Source organism: Epinephelus fuscoguttatus, linkage group LG8 (genome assembly GCF_011397635.1).
Source record: "Epinephelus fuscoguttatus linkage group LG8, E.fuscoguttatus.final_Chr_v1".
NCBI classification, from domain to species: Eukaryota; Metazoa; Chordata; class Actinopteri; order Perciformes; family Serranidae; genus Epinephelus; species Epinephelus fuscoguttatus.
Window position 1 is genome coordinate 4,853,593 of NC_064759.1, and position 19,103 is coordinate 4,872,695.

The 19,103-nt window shown below is 45.8% G+C and overlaps 1 long non-coding RNA gene across 1 annotated transcript; it reads right to left on the minus strand.

Moving 5' to 3' along the window:
* Positions 1-593: 593 nt before the first annotated feature.
* LOC125892667 (uncharacterized) lies at positions 594-17,049 on the minus strand. Its single transcript, XR_007449771.1, has 4 exons — positions 16,799-17,049; positions 11,399-11,677; positions 6,223-6,486; positions 594-2,296 (listed from the first exon to the last, which is right to left on the minus strand). It is a non-coding gene; the product is annotated as an uncharacterized LOC125892667 (long non-coding RNA).
* Between the last annotated feature and the right edge of the window lie 2,054 nt (positions 17,050-19,103).

Consider the following 19,103-nt stretch of genomic DNA (forward strand, 5'->3'; position numbering starts at 1 on the left):
TAATGACGTGTGTGTCGATGCATATTGGCTTATTACTCATCTATACGACAACAATGGGGTTGGGGTTTTCACTGGTTTCCACAGAGAGCAACTTTACACTGATTAATACATTAAAAGAGGACAGAGCTCTGCTGTCTTCCTCTCTTGTAGCTTGATGCCAAACACTCCAGAAAATAAACCCACATCCCTGATGGTGTTTTGAAAATCGTTTGATCTCAGGGGAATTGTGATAATCTTTTCATTTGGCTGTAACATTATGTTGGAACTGAACTGCAGTTGATTTCTCTGTAGACGTGACTGCTGCTAAAAAAAAAAGCCAAACATTTAAGAAAAGCTGCCAGCGATGGAGTAAATTTAGATTTTTGTTTAGTGTTTTTTTTAGTAATCTTCAGTCTGCGTCCTGACTCCCTCGACAGACATTATTTACATTTATGTATTTCTCTGAGTTCCACTGTAGAAACTGAGTGATTTGCTCCAGCAGCACATGTGGCTGCTGAATGAACAACCTTCCCATTAATCACCACATGATCCTGCTACTTAATCACATGCAGATCGAATTGACAAAAACATGCACAACAGTCATGTTTCCATTGTTTTCAATGTAAACCTTTATTACTATTCCAACACAGTTTTCCATACAAAGGCACATATGGTGAACACTCATTCACAGCGATTAGATTGCATAACACAAACATTGCTGCTTATATAAAACAGTAAGCTACGCGGAGGCATAGCTGAATAGATATGTTTGATCTGCATTTAAGGGAAAAAGAGATTTAGTGCAACCGATTTAATTATTTTAGACCACAATTCATGGTTTTCAAGCCTCTGGACTGATATCAGAAGAGTGGCTTTTTTTTGCTAAAGATTAAAAACATAATTTCAAGCTTATCCAGGCAGATAAGTAATTGTCTTGAGCACTGGGATGTGCATGATTATCAAAAGAATACATTTTCTAAATTAGGCCAAGATAGTCTCCCTTGAATCAATTGCAAAAGCACTGCATAGACATAGATTGTTTAAAGTAATATTTAAAAGATTTGCATAGATTATCAATCGTAATAAAAAATTTGCCACTTCCCGAAAATTAATATAGAATGAATTAGGCTGCGATAGTACTTGCTTTATTGCATTTCAGTGTGTGTGTGTGTGTGTGTGTGTGTGTGTGTGTTAATGTCAAGGACAGGAAATTAAGGCAGTGTTTGAAGCCAATGTATTTGTCATGTCTCACCCAACGATGTATCATTACAGCCAAGCAGGTAACTGCTATGAACCAAACTGCTGAGCGCTGGGGAGGTTTTAATCGTGCAGCGTGCTCTGTATACACGCAGCCATGAGCCCTGCTCGGCTACTTCCTGCTGATCAAACACACTCCTGCCATCAGGAATATTAAACGTGTGAGTCCACGTTTGCTCAGACTGGGGCTCACGGCTGCACAGTCAGATCAAAGTCTGTTAAGGCTGCAAATATGAGATTCAATCCGTATGAAACTGAGCTGTATTGTGTCATTTGTCACACACTCAAACACACTCTGACTGTAATTTCTGTATCAGTATATTAACATCGGGAATGTTGGCTCCTCAAAACCCATTTCTCTTCATGATGTCTGAGGGAATGTCTATAAACTTGTAGCCCAAAATAAAAGTTCACAGTAAGAATGAAAGGGGCTCCGACACGGTATCACGGTTACCCCCCCAAAAAAGGAACCATAAAGAAAGAAAGATTAAACAGTTGCATAGAGTGTAAAGACGACAGCTCACTCCTTCGCCATTGTGTCAGCCGACACACGGAGCCGTCCAATCACAGTGCAGTATTATTCACTGCTGCCGTGGGTCTCACATTCACATGTCTTTGAGTCCTAGCAACTCTAACAAAACATACGTCAAACAAAACGTGGGCTACAGCTCGTCAAATGACACCTACAGTAATTCAAGCCTATGTTAGTACATCACTTTACATATAACATATAATATCTAAGAATATTATTTACAGAATCAAAAGTCACAGTAGTTATGGAGCACTTGGTCAAGCTGCCGATCTTCTGTCGGAGCCTCGTGTCCACATTCACAGTCCACCATGATGTTTGCTCTGCTAAAGGACAACCAGTCCAGCTCGGGTCAAATAATGCATCACAGCAGCATCAGAGAGGTGCAAACAATGCTGCGATCCTCCAAAGTCCCGGCAGACGTCGGTGCCATCGTCCTTGTTTAGTCCTGTTTGAAAGAGCTAAAGAAGGCATCCTCCATCCCTCTGTTGTGAGGCCGCCTCGGATCCTCTCTGCACCGACAACATTCATCTGCAAAGAGAAACATTAAACGGATCGTTCAGTTTGGGTCTTGTATTGGGTACTTATCCATAGACTGTATATTACACACAATAGATGGCAGGTGGAACACCCACAGTTTGGAGAAGCAGGCTGGAGTCCGACACAGAAGCAAAGCAATCTATTGCTGAAGAGGGGTCGGCAACAAAACATATTTTAGCCACCTAAAAAAATCAATTTCAGTTTAAGTGTACACTATATTGAGAGTGTTTTTACTGCTTCACCTTAATGTCAGACAGTGATTTCCAGCTGGAAAATGAAGGCGTTCAATCACTCTCTTCAAAGCCAGACTCCATTGAGAAAAACACTGATTTAACATTGCTGAACACAGGAGCTGCTGGTCTACGGCTGCCTCCATCAGTTGTTTTTAATGTGTGTGTGTGTGTGATTTTGAGTTAATGCGGATTCACCAGAATCACACAATGACACAAACTAACTAACTGACTGAAGCAGCAGTAGACCAGCAGCTTGCATGTTCAACGAGGTAAAATTACTGTTTTTCTCAAAGGGGTCTGGTGGTTTTGGCGAGAGCATATGGGGAACTGAAGCTCTCGACAGCTTTCCCGTCAGAACGGGCCGTCTGACAGTGAGCTAAAGCAGTGAAAATACTACATTTTTTAGGTGGTTAAATAGCGTTTTCTTGCTCACCTGTCCACAGAGATACATTGCTCAGCTTTCACTTTGGACCCCACTTCAAAAAAACTGACCTTTCTCTTTAAGACACAACTCCTCAGTGAGAGTCAAAACACACAGCGAGGCCGATCATGTGAATGTCAAAACAATTATTTGAGACAGTGTACTATAAATTCAGGTCTATCAAAAGAAGGCTTGTTCTTTAAACATGAAAAATAAGTTATGGGGGCATTCCTCGTGTGCCCTAAATCTGGCCGAGGTGAGCGCAGCTCCGTGTACCAGCTGAAGGGATTGGGGCTGAAGTTGAAAGGCCTTAACAGGAGCCTGGTACGCTACGAGCTGCTAATACAAAGAGGAAGCATGTGACACACCCTAAGCTCGGCTGAGGTGGACTTCAGAAGGCAAATCAAACACCCCCTTTTTTTTGGTACATTTTCAAGCAGCTCAGACAAGCAACTTAAAATATTACAGCGGGTCACTGAGTGCAACTCACTGAGTGAACCGATAATGCAGCCGTCCAGCTCGGCGGCAGGAATCAACAAGCATCGTGCTAATTAGCATCGCCTGAGCTATTAGCGAGCATCACGTTAGACTTGGCATTTAGCATTACGCCGGTGTTCAGAGCGGGTGCACTCGGCCAGGGAGGAAGGTGGGGAGGGGGGGAGTGGCTAGCAGTGGAGGGTGGTGGTATAAAAGGCAGTTTCGGGTATTGGTGTCGCTTTGAGTTATTGGCATCATGGTCTTGTTTTGTTGAGAGGACTACAGTGAATAAGCTTGTTAATGGTAAATTTACAACCCCAGCATGTGGCCTAATAAAACCAGGGGATAGAGGGGATGATGAGAATGATTGCGATTTTGTGTGTGTGTTCAGGAGTGTGTGTGTGATGGGGATGAGGAGGGGGTGGGTGGGGTGGGGGGTGTAGTTAGAGAAAGGGAGAGAGAAAAGTGGAAGGCGCCGGTAATTAAGAGTCTAAAAGAGTGTGAGAGAGGCGCACACCGCTCAAAGCAAACTCTGAGCCTGGATTCCTCACTTTTTATTTATGCACCCCGACTCAAACCCCCCATCCCTCTTCACTCTCTCCCTCGCTCTTTACTTGTCTCCCCCTGCTGAATGAATAGCTATCACAGAGCTACGGTGTCCCATCTAGCAACACCCCCTCACCCATCCTCCAGTCCTTTCTCTGCACCCCCCCTTCCCCAGCACGGCTCTGAATAGGGAGCCGAATTGAGCAAACAGTCAGGCTGTCAGCTCAATAGGAGGTCTGGCCATGAACTTGAAGTCCTTCCCAGGCCCCCAGTCTCACATTAGGGTGGGAGGGGTGGTGGTGGTTGGGGAGACAAGAGGGAGGAGGGGATGGTGGTGATGGGGGGTTGCAGCCAGACTTTTGGGGGGCCCCTACGTGCCAGTGTTGGGGGGACCCCTGCCACAGAGGTTCCCAAGGCTGGTGCGCTCGCTGGAGCAATGGGGGCAGGGTGCCCCAGCTGCCTGCTAACCCTCCCCTCCCTCTGCAGCACTCAGTCTGGGCAGGAGGGGTGCTGACGATGGGGTTTGTGCAGACGGGACAGTGTCTGCTCCCCTGCCAAAGCTCCTCCAGACCCCTCACACACACACTCGCACGAAGACACACACACACACACACACAAACACACAGATCCAGACACAAGCTGCCGGCCGTGCCCACCCCCTCACCTCGACTGGCTCCCAGCCCTCCCAGGCTTCTCATCATCTCATTAGCCAACGCCAGCCACTCCACTGTCTACTGTTTGCATTGTTTTGGGCTCTGCATAATTTACACAGTAAATTGAGAACGGCCCCGGCCCCCTTTGCTCAATCTACCACCTGTTTATGGAGGCCTGGCCGTGATTAGTGCGCTTTGGGTTTGACACAGTTACCACAGCACTTCTCGGGAAAGCCAAGCGACGCCTCCGCTTTTAAGGGCTGCTTCGTCAAAGATATAAATGCAGAAAACTTGGCATGACCTAATTTGAGAGCTGGTATCTCTTGAGGTTTGGTGTGTGTAAATATTGGAAATCAGTGCTGAAATTTAAAGAGAAAGGTTTCAGTGAAATTAGACACTTCTTTTGGGGAAAGTCACCTTAGACCTTCGATGATGAGATGCTTTCCTGTGTTTAGCAACAGTCTCTTTTCCTCTCTCACCTTGACCCAACAGGGAGCAGCAGCAGGCTCTCTGTCAGCCCTATAGACTGGCACCCTACTGTAAGTTAGCATTGTCTCTCTGACCTCCACACCACAGACACAAACAAAGGGAGGTCTCTCTGTTGCAAGGACAATGGCGTGCATTGTTTACCGGCTGCCTTACCTAATCAAGCCCAGCCAATGCTAATTGGTGTTTTGGTTTAAGCGGTTTTCAAAGTTGGGAGCTCCCCGGTTGGAATAATGCAGCACTATAACGAGCTTGCTCAGGGGAGAACAATACTCGACTTGTCTGAGCACCGACTGCCCTCCAACACTCGCCACTCGCACAAAGAGAGGCTTTCCAGCGCTGAGTCTATCGAGGTCCCACTTTCTCACTTCTTCACCATCTCTTCGCTATTATTTCTCTCTCCCTCTCTGTCTGTCTCTCTCCTGCTTTGTGCTGGTTTTGTTCTATGCTGCAGTGTCCCTGTGTGAGGATGTGAATGGCGGTTCATGGATATCATCACTTTCCACTCGACAGATGTGCCCACCTTGACATCTCCTCTGACCTCATTTATGGAGCTGAAGAGGTTTTTAGAATTAATATAGAAGTTATAACTCTGTTGAAGCAGACCGCAAAAAAATCATTTAATGTTTTATGTCTGTCGCCAAAATATAGTACACAACTATATGGAGTCATGAATTGTGTCTGTGTATTGTCCAGAAGGCACGGCTCGCATCGTATCTCCAAAATGGCAGCCGCCGCCATGTCGGGGCATGCATGTGAGGATGGCATGAGAATTCCCAAACGGGAAAGAAAACATGGCGCTTCAGAGGACAGATGCCCACTGAAAGCCTCCTGAGAGAGGCATTGAGAGCAGAGTGATTTAATGTGAACACACATACAAAACACGCTCCGCCCACATCAACTCACCCTCCCCTCCACCCATCAGTGCATCTCGTGAATCGTGCAATTAACAAACACATCCGAGGTGATTAAAACAGAGGCGGTTGCCCGCTGGAGAAGGGGAGCGAGGGTACGGGGAGGTGGAAGAGGAGAGGATGGAGGGTCGGGGTGGCGCCGATGGAAGGATGCAGCATGGCGGGCGCTGTGGGTTTGGTGTGTTACCTGCACTGACTGGTCTTCCCACTTCCATTTCATGCCAGCGTTGCTCTAAGATGGTGGCGCGGGCTGCGTCTCGCTGTACAGGAAAAAGGGGCAGTCTGCTGAGGATGGAGCGGAGGAGGAAGGGAGGAGGAGGAGGGAAGAGGCGATGCAGAGGAGGGCGAGGAGAGAGGGAGGGCAGAATCAACAGCAACCCCTCCTCCTCCTTCTTCTCTGTTTTTCAGTCTCCTTTTGCCAGCTTTCCTTCAGTGGTGTGGTGGTGGTAGCCTGCACAGAAAACGGGGAAGGGAAAATCAGAGGGCAAGAGGGAAAATTTTAAGAACGCGGTTTATCTATCAAAACGCACATGTATAGTTCACGGAAGCATGCCATCCATGCACACACACATGTATACACACACACGCATGCACACACACACTCATACACACACACACCTTTTCATGTCTGTTCTCATGGTACAGTCTGCCCCTGAGCATGCAAATGACTTTCATTATGCAAATGCATGCAAATCAGATCCAACCATCTGAGAATCAAGGGTGGGAAAGAAAAAAAAAACTCGACACAGAGATTGAATGAAAGAATGAAAGAGAAAAAGGGACAAGAGAAAAATCCTTTTGAGTGGCAGGAGGCGGTAAGTTAGGTAAATGCTCTGTGGAAAACAACGGCAGCCCAATTGGACAAACACGATTACCTTCTTTTATTGTGTCTACCACTTCAATTTTTTAAATTTCATTTGCTGCATCCTCGTCATTTTACAGGATAGCGTTTTTTTTAAATTCATTTGATGTCTCTGCCTTTTGTAGCAAAGGCTTCCCCAATGTAAACACTAAATTCAAGGACACTGATGGCGCCTTGCGTTCCTGTCACCACGTACTTTGCATCTGACAGCTGCAGTTAAACATTAGTGGAAATAATGCAGCATTTTCAGCATCGGCACAATTGTAAACAGCTGGTCGGCTCTGTTGACACTCACCAGTTAAGCTAACTTGAATTTGACGTAGCTCCGGTAAATCCTACTCGAGTGTTATTGTGCTTCTTTTAGCCTTCGCAGCTGACTCAAAGCCTGTGCCTTTCAATTCAGACACTCTCTGACTGCAGCCATTCTCATAATAAGACGCTCTGTATTTGTCAGTGCAAAATAATAAGCAGGACTAGCTTAAAGCAAGTCATTAGGTGGCTAAATGCTATTAGCACTAACACAGACTGTGGATGTCAGATGAAAGGGGTTATTTTTAATTGCTCCAAATCAGTGTATGTCTTTTCCAAAATCCTTCCCTCAATGACTCACACCTGCCCATGCAAACCTGTGAGTCTAAAACCACAGTAGCACAATGTAGCCAGCTTGCTAAGTTCAATATTCGCTAGCAGGTGGAGTCTGTATCTCGCAGGTTTAGCCGCATAGTTCGTGAACCCTTCTTTTCAAAGAAATCAACAAAGAAAGCTGACTAATCGGTGAACAGAGCACGCTGTCTGATTTTGCTAATACTCTGAGCCCAGCAGAAAGGATCCTCCATTAGCCAGCAGAGGAGGGAGAAAGCTTTTGTCTCTGGGTGTCAGTAGGGGAAGGCTACGTCTGAAATTGGAATAAGGTGGTAAAAACAGGGGTGACTTGGAGTGTGAGAGAGTTGGGGTGGGTAAGCAGGGAGGGGAAGGACTACAGGGGTGGGGTATTGCTGAATGGTGGCAAACCTCTCCTAATTGGCACTTGACATTTTTTTGCCATTGGCACTGGAGTGGGCCAGCTTTCAAGCCCTCTCCGGGTCCTTGTTGGAAAAGTGCCTTATGCAAATATGGCGAATGGGCTCTATTGTGAAGCCTCTGATATTAACAGCTCACGCAACAATGAAATTGTGTGCTTACTCTGGACTCGTAGGTGTGTGAGAGAGAGCTAGACAATGGCAGCGGGAGCAGCTTCAGTCTGAACAGACCCTTCATCGGATGCTTTGCCAAGTCATTTCACCAGAATGGGCTTTTTCTGAGGACCGAGGCTCTCGGTAAAAGCTTTATTAACGACTGAAACAAACAAATGCATGCACTGTTTTTCTCTGGCTCTGAGAGTGTCTGTTTATACTGCTGCTGAATGGCTCGATTTATTGTGGCTGAAAATACTGAAGGTATGGATAGAAAAGGCTTCGCTCATTCTCTTTGAAAGACATTTCCCCTCTTAAAACATCACTGTCTCAGTTCTAAATGTGAAAATGTATTCATGCTTCAGTGCTGTGCCGTGCTCCCTCTGATATTTCTTTCTTCCTCTGTGTGCCCGCATTGTTTACCCTTAACTCGCTCCCTTGGGTGAGCACAGCTCGAGATCTAAAGATATCTGCAGAATCCCTTTGGAGAGAACCTGGCAAATCACTGGAGAAATGTTGCAAAACTGAGCTTCATTTTCAAAAGCAGTAAAAATGATGAGGCCAGTGCTAGACAGCTGGGCCAAACACACTCTCGACTAAAACTTCTAAGTCGACAAGGTCTGAAGCATTCTTGTCGTCTGAGAGCACAAAACAAATTTCATCTTTATCTCCACGCAACTCAAAACCAACAGGGAGGCAAACAGAGCAACGGGTCAGACAACAGCAGTCGCCCCCCGTGTGGTCCGAGCACAGTCAAAGTACACCTGTTACTGCTAAGTTGCCAAACTTAATCTCCTTTGTCTGGGGAGGCCCATTGACTTTTGCAACTGCTTGAGATACATTCATTTCTCTGTGAGCGTACGGGGGTGGAGGGAATGCCGATGTTGTAGAAAATAACAGGGTCTGGCCTTCTGCTCCGGCCCAACAGCGAAGCCATTTTCCAAACCCTGTTGGTGTGTTCCGTCAAGAGAAAGAGAGGCAGAGAAAAGGGGGCAAGAATCACTGGGTCTTATTCAGAAAACTGTCTGGCTGCTCGGACCCGGCGGGGGTGAAAGGGAGGCAAAGGGGCGCATTGTCCCTCCGTGACAAGTGGACTAGCTCTATTGACTGTAAAGTCTACTGGTGGGGGGGCGAGTAGGACTCGACCACAATGGCTGTTTTTCTATTTGACACTTGGAGTCTAAATCTGCTTGCCTAGTGCATGAAAGCTAAGACAAACCCACCACCCTCCTCCTCCTCTTCTTTCCTCTCCCTGCCTTCTTTCCTTCTTCACCCTTTCTCTTCGCGCTCTCTTTCTATTTCAGACACTGCCATGGGACACAGAAAAAGAGAGAGAGCAAAGGCCCTGAGGTGGTTTTTAGGAACTCTCCCATCTCTGTGCCATTTTCAGGGAGGCAGAAGCTAAGACAGTCTCTGCTCCGGGGTCCCCAGTGTGAAGTGCTAGTGATATAACTGTGCCACACACAGAGCCAGTACAAAGCATTTGCACCATGACATGCGTCTCCCAGGGCACTGCTTAGGGTATAAACACAATCTGTCCAAGACTTCAGTTCCCATTTAGCTTCAACACTGCAACTGACACAAAAAGGAAGCAAAAGGAAGCAACTTATCCTTACACTGCTCAAAATGTGGCCGCCTTGTACCTGCTAAATGTTAAATGCACCTGCAAAGACGTGCGAGTGCGCCGATATTAGTCAGGCACAATCATTAATCTATCATATACACCAACAGATCAAAGCCATGCCGCACTCACAAGTCTGCACTGTAATAAAAACACGTCAGCGGCGGCGTTTGCAGCACAATAGAGAGGAAACCAGGTACTACTTTGCCATCCAAGAAGGTGACATCTCCGGCTGTCACTTCCTGTCAAGGCCCTCGTTCCTCTCTCTTACTAGCTGAGCCCAGAGCTCAAATGTCACACTCAGCACCTGCAATGCAGCAGGCAGGCAGGCACAACTGCAGGGCTGGAGGAGATTGACATTGCGAGGTGAGGTTGCCACGCAGGCTTTTAGGAATTTCACTTTGGCCCTGCACGACTGTTCAAAATGTGTACCATGTCAACCTGAATACATCCAAACTCCAGGGTGATGTTTTAGCTGAGCCATGTTGAGGCAGCAAAGCGCCATGTGGAATATGTATTACAATTGGAGTTCACTGCTAGCCTTGTAGCTCCAAAGCCTTGAGACCTTGGGAACGATCCTCAGCAGCGTCTCTCAGCAGGAGCGACCCTCTAGCTTTGATGGGCAAAAAAGAAATCACACCTTCAATCAGCCATCAGAGGCCTTGAGGTTGAAGATCTGATTGACCAATTACTCCTCACCATGAGCCCAGCCAAAGAACCTTAAGGCTGAGATTGTTCTCCTTCCCTTGCTCATGGATCTCGTCACTGGGGGCACTTTCTGCTTGATTGCCCCTGGACCACTCCCCCCTCTGAGCCTTGTGCGCACACACAGCAGTATTCAGAGAGATCCCATCAGGCCTTTCCACATGGTAGCACCTCATGCAATGGAGGCTTTGCCACGGCCCATTCACAACCAAGCCAACTGTCACGTCAAATCAAACAACGGCCAGGACCCCAAATCAAACATCTTTTCATGCAAAGAGGAGAAAGGAGTAGGTGGGAAGGAGAAAAAAAAATCAACAACGGCTAACTTAACAAAACTGGCCTCAAACAAATTCTTGTCTGTTCGCTTAGGTGCCGGCGGGGAGTTGGGAGCCCGGATTAACTCGGAGGGAGCATTCTTAACTCACACAATCCCGTCCAAGTCGGAACATATGTATAATTCATAGCACCGTATGCAGCTCCTGTGATGTAAAAGGCCCACATTCTTTTCATATTGCATGTTCTCTTGATGCCAAAGATGCAACCCGCAAAGCTGAAATTCATGGAGCCCGGTGAATAGAGCATTGACCAAACTGGCTACCAAACTGATTAGGTAAGAGCGACTTGTTAAACGACTTGTCAAAGTCCACTGGCTTTGGTGAATCAGTGTGGTTCTTTTTCAGCAAGTCCGTCACTCCTGGCCATGTGATACTATGGCTAAGCCCCTGCATGCAGCCCCACACACATGGATCATGGGGCTTATTAGATTAAAAGTGATCCTGTTGCACCAACCGTATTGCTATGGATCACTGCCACTGGCTGCAGGGAGCTGTACGCAATGTGTACGCCAATGTCCCATTTATTCCTACATGCCTACCAAATGTATTCTGCATTTCAAAATGTTGAAGGATCGAAACAGCAAACAGACAGTCTTACAGTAAAGTTGGGTTTATCTAAAGGCCATGTGGACAACATGTACTCACACACGTATAATCATGCACCCTACCTCTTGCTGCACTCTGCTCCCATCTCCTTTTAAATGTCGTCCATTTTCTTCTCTCGTGTTGCAGTTCTTGTGGCAGAGTTTGTGCTTTTTCAGATGGAGGCGCGTTTGGGGTCTTGATGCCTTTTCAGGAGTGTAATGGGATTCTTGTTACTTTCGGTTATCTAGCTTTATGAAGAATGTACATCACTCATACAGCTAGATAACCAAAGATAACAACCAACCCCTAAGGCTACCCATCCTCTCAAGCCGCAGGTGAAGTGACATGGTCCAAGTTCTGACCTGTAAGCAAAGGAGAAAGTTGTTGATAAAAACATAATTATACACCTCCATCTCTTTGATTCCACATGATTTGAGTACAGACTAACTTGGGAAGGTGTTAAAATTCAAAAATGAGCGGAGTCTGGAAATCCAAAAAAGAAATTTAAAAAACAGCAGTGGACTCCAACTCTGAACAAAGACGTTACTCTTCTGGCCTGGGGCCTTTTTTCCTCACTCAACCTACAGCGGCCCTTAAATGTCTTGACCCTTCATTTTGTGATGTCACCAAGTGGCCCCTCACCCCGCCTTAAATCCCCTCAGCCAATAGGAAACCTCTCTTTGTGCCCAGCAAGCTTTGATTGGCCTGCAAGTAATGCCTCTATATCAAAAACTCCCCAAAGTCAATCACTGAGAGGCGCCAATAAAAAAAAAAAAATGTACGCAAGTCGTCGAACCAGTCCAAACCGGCTATGGCGCCAACCTTCCTTTCTCCGGCCCGGCGCCCATCCCTATGGCGCATCCACCTCACCCGCTGACTGGCTCGATAGGAGGGTGATGGCTTCAAACACCGCCCCCCGCCACGGCCCAAATGCATTTTTAAATTAAAAGATCCTGGCTGTTTGACTACAAAAGAAACTGGTTTGTCTTCATTTACATTATCTGATGCCAAAGCAGTTGGCCGGCGCTCGACGTTGGCGTCAAAGCGAAGATAGAGGGGTTTAAAACCTACATGCACACCTTACATATACACTAAGAGTGAAGTAATACAAATACACACACGCTCAGACGTATCGGAGCATGAGGCACATATCATAAACACATCCTTTCACACCCAAATAGGTCCACAAAAATAAAGCTACACGCACAAGAAACACTCCATCACACCTACGGATATAGACAATGCTTTAGCACACACACGCACACACTCTCACTCTCTCTTCTCACACGCTGTGGTGGCACATGGCACAAGGCCCCTTCTAATTAAAGCTGCTCTGTGTGCCCAGATCCCTGTTGTGGCAGGCTCCTCCCCCACCAACACCACCGCCAACTAAAGCTCCACTGACTGAGAGCAGAGAGAGATGGAGTGATACTAAGAGAGAGAGAGAGACAGAAAGAGAGTGACGGGGGGGGGGGGGGGCAAAGAATATTCTCGCCCTCCATCACACACACCCAAACCTGAACACTCCAACTACACGACTTGACTGGCAACACGCAGGCGTTAGCAGAGACGGCTACATCCCTGTTAGCAAACAACGAGTCCCACCGGCATTGTTCTCCCTGCAGGTCACAATAAACGCCTGGTCTTCCTCCTCTTCTTCTACTGTCTCAATCTATGCAGATTTTTTTTTTTTTAAGGTGTTTTGCTGCTGTTCAGAGGGCTGTCACCTTAACACGCATCTTCGTCAAGGTGCTTTGTTTCAATCCACAAGGACAAAGTGAGGCCCTGTGAGAGCAGGAACATGCCTCAGCCCTCAGAATGATGCTGCTGTGCTGGATCACACACACACACACACACACACACACACACACACACAGAGTATCTAATGTGTGAGATTTTGCATGTTTCAATACAGAATTACAGATATCTGATACTGACTCAGGCTTACATATAACACACACACACACACACAGATGCATGCAGTCACACACTCAGCTGCAGTCATACATGTAAAAAATATTAACATGTTTACTTCATAAATAGCTCAGTCAGGTGGATTGCAGTTTAGATAATTCATATTTTTTGCAAAAGACAAATATTAAAACACAAGTTTAAATAAAAATGAGCATAATTACACACTGATTTCACTGTTATTATTTACAGGATTTATAATTAAACTACAGTATCTTAAAATTTCAGTTTTTCTTTTTTGAAAATCGTTTTAAATGTTTTAATTTACTTTTTAAAAAACACACCATTCACTTTTTTTTAATTCATCTGTGATTCATCACAATATAATTTTGCATGGGAATGATGGAATATTAACATTACCATTTTTAATCGCCGTAGACTGTGCTGTGAGCTTTATGACTCGTTTTTCAGATTTTCACGATTTCCAAGCTGGATAAAGAGAAAGATAATTATATGCAGATTGCACTTATTTCCCCATTATCATTAATAGTCCCTTCATTAACGCTGCCTTGTTCGTGACTGTGCTGCTGTTATATAATTCTAATAAATTGATAGAATTTCAATATTTGTCTTGTGGGTTTATAACCCCGCAATGTTCGCCTTTCACGATGCATTTCACCCGAGGAATTATTCACGCTGCGAGTTGAGTAAATGAAGCTGGTGGAGATTTTAAAGTGTCTCTGCTCTGCAAAAGTTTCAGCCAGAAGACGCTCAGAGTGTCTCACTCACAGCGCCTCTTTTCTCTCACTCACCTGGGCTCAAATGAAATTTAAAAAAAAAAAAAATACAGCTAAAGCTTCAGTCGGGCTCCAGGTTCTTTCTCTCTCCACCATTTAAACAAACCTCATCAGGCTGTGCCATTGGCCGAGACGTGCATGACGTCAACAAATCCGGCGCCTCTAATTGGGAATAATTAATGAGAAGGTGCAGAGCTGATTAGCAAGAAATTGATTCCTATTATAAAGTCTCATTGGTTATCATCTGATTAAAACCACGTGGTAAAACATTTCATGTTTCGCCATTTTATGACACGGGGTGGATCCTCAGATTCCTGCATTTTGAAGCAACAAAGGCGGTTACGCACGAGTTTTACGCATGACTTAAAGTATTTTACGCACACGTGGAGGCGATATTTAAAGGTGGATACGTGTATTTGTAAAATGACCAGAATGGAAGGTGCACACTGAGGTGACGGTGTAGGCCTGTTGGCAGACACGCTGTCAGTCTTATGAACACACACACAACGTGTCCACAGCCACACTGTGGTGTGTGGAGCTGAAAATGAAGGTTTGTAGAAATCACTTTATACATTTTCCACGCGTCCTGGATGTGATGAAACTACAGCTGCTGAACATCTCTGAAATTGTGTCCATTTTAAAAAATAATGTTAGCATGTTTGGCATGGCATTATGTTGGGCTGTGGCTGTTTTCATCTTATTTAAATATTTAATTCATGTTTGCGTTTTAGAAATCATCTGTTTTACATATGAAAATACTAATCCTCATTAAAACTGTAATAATATGCATCACTTTACAATTGCTTAACAACTATATTTCCCAATTCCAAAAATATAAAATACACTATTCCCTCAAACTTCCCTAAATCTCAAACCTGACTACGGAAGCCTGTGTGTGATGTGAGTGACAGTGAGAGCTGGTCGCCCATATTACCTACAGTAAGCCACGTGTTGTGAGGCCGCTGAATGTCTCTCCAGGGATCCCTGGAAAAAAGAGACGATCATTTTATTCTTCAAATGGACTGTAAAGCACGGAGGAGCCAAATCGCCCCAGTTTACATACTGCAGCCTTCCTTCAAACACTACAGATAATTAGAAAACTGCATTTTGCTCCCACAATGAAAAGCGTTTTTTAAGAGTGATGCTGGGTGTAAAAAGGTGCACACCTCAGCCGTGTGATGCTTCAGCAGCGAGTGTATTCTCTCTGCACATCATTGTTATTATTGTGCCAAAATGATTGTCACAATAACATAATGACGAGCTGCCTTCTTTACGTTTGAACATAAAGGAATAGCGTCTGTGGGTGCTGCAAAATTATCACACTAAAGTACACTGCAATGGCACACACACACACACACACACACACACACACACAACTTTGGCTCATATGTAATTGTTGGTGTAATGGTGTGTTCAGCTCAGTAAATACACAAATAAAAAAATCTGAAATTGTCCAACCTAAATTTTGAAAACTAAAATTTCCAGATTTCAATTTAACATATTAATTTTAGTTTTTTGCAAATGTTCCCTCCCATTTTCAGATCCTCCCTCTGCCTCTCGTCATGTATTGACCCCTGAGTGCACACACATTAATACTCTCATGTTCGTCATGTGAAACGTTGCATAATCGCAGGGGCTTTTTTATATATATTTTGCCCCAAGCCCCCTTAAAGGCTCCACAGACACAGTTTTCTCCTCGGTGTGTCCGAGGGCGCACACGTGTTCTCGGCACAGGCCTCGTACTCGGTGCACACGTGTGGACTGGATATTTGGCCTTGTGATCCCTTTATCCGCCAGCTATGGGTGTGAACGCCAACACTTTGTCTTATTACGCATGCATTGCAGGCCTGTCTGCTGGTAATCCTCATATCTGAGCCACATGGCCGCACAGAGTCCTGCAAGGGCTTAATTTGGACAAAAACGAACAGAGAGAAAAAACGTGTTTCCCTTTTGGTCCCCACACCCTGATCGTGTCATATTGGGTGGGTTTCTGGTGCCATATGTTGCCTGACTCTGCCGCTCCCACCGCCACAGCGAGCAGAGCTGGAGAAGTGACCCTGCTAAGTGCCTGGAGGTGTGTATGAGAAATGAATCAGGGCTGGAAGCGCCTTTTGGCCTTTGTGGCTCCCTGTGAATGGCGCATATGAAGCCTGTGCACAATGCGTCATTGAGACTGTGAAACGGGGGAGTTCTCCCTCAAAGCAAAGCTCAAATCACGTCTAATTACAAGTTGCTCTTTCACTGATACATTTCATCATCTTAGCAATGAGTGCGGGTTTGTTTCTGCATGCTCATCTGTGACCTTTCACTGGGCCCGGGCACTGTCCCGTCTCTGTGTAAAACTGAATTAATTCGAGTTATTCCACCTCTGAAACCTTTGATGCAGTTTGAAAATAGAACATTAAATAAAAGACAAAATGTGCATATTTTGTGCTGAGCAATATGTTTCCACCTCCGCTCCCAACAGCTGCCATTCTGAATGAAACATCACCTCCTACTTTCACTCCTCAGAGCACCAGGAGAGGGAAAGAGACAGAAATAAGAAAAGATATCAGATTTAGAGCTGAAGACCTGCTGCTCAAACACTCATCGCCCATATTCGCCTGCTGCTGCCACATCCAGACTATACACGCATCCTGCTCCGTTATGTGTGCAGGTTGGCGACGTACACGGCGCGGATGCAAACGCGTTTTCCTCCGTTTTTTAGCCGATATTCCGCACCTGCCTTCGCAAATCCCCCCTCTGAAGAAAACACAGCTTATACTTCATACTCACGCCGTCGTCTGCGAGTCGCTGCGGCGTCCGCTCTCCAAAAGCGAGAAGCGAGCAGCTCGGGAGATGGAGACCAACTGAGCTGCCGGAGGCTGGACCGCTCAGTCTTCATGGCTGCGGCTGGCCGTGACGTCTCTCTGGCTCCATCCATTCAGCTTCCCTCGGACGGGTTTTCCCCCTGTTTTATTATCATCCCCATTATTTCCCGCGGAGGTGGATCTCGCCGCCCCCCCTCCTGCCCGCGCCGTCCCTCGCACTTGCCATTCCTCGCGTCAGATGCAATATGAACTTAAAACATGCCTGCTCTAAAAACATATACTGCCACCAAGGCCCTCCCCTTTATGACACGATGCAGGTCTGTTTTTGTCTCCACCCTCTAAAACATGAAAGCAGACGTGGTCGTGAATGAGCTTCAACTTCTCTTATGGATCAGAGAGCTGTACACTAATCATCTAAATTCATGTTGGATTCATTTTTGATTTGATTTTGCACTTGAAACTAAACCAAACAGAATTGTCAACATATTTGCATCCACCCTCATATAGCACAAGATCTGATCCTTAGAGTCATAATTAATTCCCTAATTACGCACAAACAGGCACCATAAGCGCCTCCTCGCATGCAGCATCCTCTCTGCTGCCTCCAGTGAAGCTCCATTCGGGAGTTTTACTTATCAAGTGTGTCGTTTTGAGCCCCGTTTTGGCCCATGTGGGATTATAAAAAGTTTCGTGTAATCTTGTCTGGCTACTAGTATTCGTTTGACACAAAGCCCCCGGCGGAGACTGCGGCCTCCGCTCATGCGCCTGGATCAAGTGCGCACATCCACTATTCTCATTGTCTGCGTCTTTGATACAGAGGAGTCCAGGAATGTGACCAGGGGGTGAAGACCGTGCAAATCAGCTTTTACTGTCACCGCCGAGCCCAGAGCCCGCAGACAAGAGCCAAGAAAGGGGGTCTGGGTCACTTGATTATCATAATAATCAGATCGCGGGGATAAAAATCTCCTTTGAATAAATTACTGGTTCAATAGGAGGCGCGACTGCCAAAGAGACAACTTTGTCAGCCCCCGGTTTGTTGTCGGGGGGTTCTCTCTGCCTACCAATGTCCCGGGCTCCCCTTTTCTTTCTCTCCAAATTTTGGACGCTTTCCTGGAGATCAAACTCTAAATACGGCTACTGTTTCTCTCCTCCCCTCCTCGCGCCCTCGCCGATGCCTGGTTACCGAGTCCGGGCAGGCAGGCAGGCAGGCCTCGAGCTCCTCTTGGGAAAGCGGAGTGGTTGGTGGTGGCTAATGGGCTAAGGACCGGGCACAATAGGCTGGGTGCACCATCCAGCCACCCCCCTCCCCTCCTCCCCCCCCTTCACCCCCCCCCCCCCCCCATCATCCCTCTCTCTTATTCCGTCGGCTGCATGGGAACCCGGGCACCGAGGTGGACCAGGGGCCGCTCAGCATTGTGGTGGCACATCCCAAGTTCATTAGCACCCATCAGGCCATTCCTGCGGGGCTCGGCGGTTAACCCCCTCCTTCACCACCACCACCAGCAGCACCTCCTCCCACTCCAACCAGTTCACTCTGCACAGGCCTGAGATTCAAATCTGGATGAAACATGAACGCAACTGAATCATTCTGCAGCACTGACATGTTTGACATGCAACATGATTTAACTGCACGTGGAGCTGTAACTGTAGGATATTATAGCGACTGCATGAACTTTAATAACTGTGTTAATAAGTTTAATTATAAATATACCCATAACTGCACATACAGTGTAACTATGACTACAGCCACACTTTAATGTAATCAAAACTTCAATTGCGTCATGTCCCTAATTAAACCTGTAATTAGTAAAGTTGTGAATTTATTTGTAACCAGAGGTGAAGGAAGTTTTCACATCAATTACTCAAGTGAGATTAGAAATACAGTAATGCAAAAAATACTGCCTTACAAGTTAACATTTTGTAGCATTCAGATTTTAACTTTCTGTGTAGTACAGCCTGTTCTCTGTGTTACACAGCATTTTCAGACACGTGGAGCTAATTTATGTACTGATTTGTAGTTGAATCTATAACAATGCATCGTATTTTATGAGATGATCATATGTTTTGTATTAAAAATCCTAATCTGCAAAGTCACCACAGATGCCTTCAGTGGAAATACTCAGATAAAGTGCCTTTAAATGAATTAACTACAGCAGCTGTGAAAACTGAGATGTGCAGATTTAATAGATCAACAGAAAATTGATCAGCAGCTGATAACTGAGTTATTTTTTATTTATTTTTTTAAGCACAAAACTGGTTCCAGCTTCTCA